At 32.4% G+C, this 1,902-nt stretch overlaps 1 protein-coding gene across 4 annotated transcripts in view; it reads left to right on the top strand.

The window, feature by feature from the left end:
- The first annotated feature begins 619 nt into the window (after window positions 1-619).
- The window catches only part of LOC106478427 (monocarboxylate transporter 9-like), a 44,587-nt gene continuing 43,304 nt past the window's right edge, over window positions 620-1,902 (top strand). Inside the window, exon 1 of one of the 4 annotated variants that reach the window (XM_022382017.1) lies at window positions 620-704. The gene's annotated coding sequence lies outside the window, so the exon portion shown is untranslated. Of the gene's footprint in view, window positions 785-1,902 lie in introns of all 4 variants that reach the window. The other 3 variants (XM_022382018.1, XM_013938969.2, XM_022382016.1) reach the window with 3 other exon arrangements.

Raw genomic sequence — 1,902 nt, forward strand, 5'->3', positions numbered from 1 at the left:
TTACCAAGGTTTGTCTGAAGCCTCATTGAAATGTAGATAAGAACAATTATGTCATTTGTTTGTTTGTTTGTAATTAAGCACAAAGCTACACAATGGGCTATCTGTGCCCTGCCCACCACAGGTATCGAAACCCGGATTCTAGCGTTGTAAGTCCACAGACATACCGCTGTGCCACTGGGGGCCAATTATGTCATAAATTGAGAAGAAATAGAAATTTCAAAGTTATATATCTATAACAAATTTTTTTTATTACATTAGGAATCGTAGGCTTTTTTCAATGGACTTAAAAAAAAAACAGATGTATATCAATCAACTGAAATTATAAACTTGAAACTCTTCCGCAAATTATAAAGTTAAAAATATGCTATTTTAATTTTCACATTTTTTAAATCTTGGAATCTGACAGATTTTTTTTTAGTTAATATTAAATTGTTTTGAATTATATTTATTTGTTTTCTTTCTCACCCAAATTTGTCAACTGCATTACGCAGAACGTATCTTCATGTAGATCGATATCTCTGCCTTGCCGACAGTTTCGTAATCATGATCTGATCTTTCTCTTCAGTGATTCGATATCTGGCACCCAATTAAATTCGTTCTTTCACAACACTTGGTTTCAGCAGCCTGTATCTTTCACTCTCTTAGCACGTGCTGTCTCACGTGGCGGCTGTCGTTATGGTGATACTTCGCGGAACGAATTGAATGTAAGTAAATTTTTAGTGAACTTTGAACACCTGATTTTCGTGTCGATCAACCGTTTACCTGATTCCTAACAATTAGTATTGTAAGTATCAAATTATAAATGCTTTGTTTCTGTTAAATACTGAAAATTTGTCTAAACTTGTAAAATTAAAGCACCTGTTTAGTTGTGTTTTATGGTGATGAATTGAACTATATCAGTGTTAATGTCAGATGGTAAGATATTTAAGCGTAAAATAATAACTAATTAAAATAAATTATCTTCATACTTAAATTAACTATGCCAAAATGAACCAAGGAAAACTGTAATTTGTGTAACAACTTATGCAGACTTAATAGATGTCTGTTGGAGTTAATCGATTGTGATATATTTCATAGACATGGTATTTTAACTAGTAGATTTTATAAATTTCAGATCGATTTTCTGCATATTGTTATGTATTGACGGTTTGCATTTGGAAACATTAGGACAACTCATGACAATGTCTCAGTTGAATTATCCATTTTCAATACAATTTAGCATAGCTGTACAAGCATTACTTCAAGAGTGTCTTAATCATCAGAGTAAAGAGAAATAATGGATTAATTATAATAATTACGTGCCAAATAGAATGATGTCTGCAAATGGCACGAGAGATCGTGCCGCAAAGAAGCACGTTCTACTGGGGTTTTAGGGTTCACAATATGCAGTTGTGATATTTAAACCCCGCTTGTTAGTGCTCAGTATAGTGTAAACTAAACATGTGAGTGTATATTTAGAAAACAAACAATTACTCTAAAGTCAAATATTTGATAGCGTACATAAGAACGATGTTAATAGCGTGTTGTTTTAGAAGACACGAGTGAGTGGGGAACAACCACCTTTATATACTATTTACAGAGTCTGCAGGAACAGTTAAATATAGAACTTACATTTACCATGTAAAATGTAATGCAATGGAATATTTTATTTATTCAAAGCAACAATTTGAAGCTTCTGTGACTAGGAATGTTAATACACGAATTACAACGACAAGGAACATGTGACCTGACAAAAAGTGGAAAATGAAGGTTGCGAAGGGTATCATATTTATGAAAAAACCGCTCTTTACAGACTTTTAAAAATTACAGCATTCTTCAAATTGGATTTATAATTATTACTTACCAACTACTCAGAAAGCTAAAGAATCAAGTTAATCCGATCCCGACTCTTTAAAACAACAG

This window comes from Limulus polyphemus, unplaced genomic scaffold (genome assembly GCF_000517525.1).
Source record: "Limulus polyphemus unplaced genomic scaffold, Limulus_polyphemus-2.1.2 Scaffold210, whole genome shotgun sequence".
In the NCBI taxonomy this organism is placed as follows: domain Eukaryota; kingdom Metazoa; phylum Arthropoda; class Merostomata; order Xiphosura; family Limulidae; genus Limulus; species Limulus polyphemus.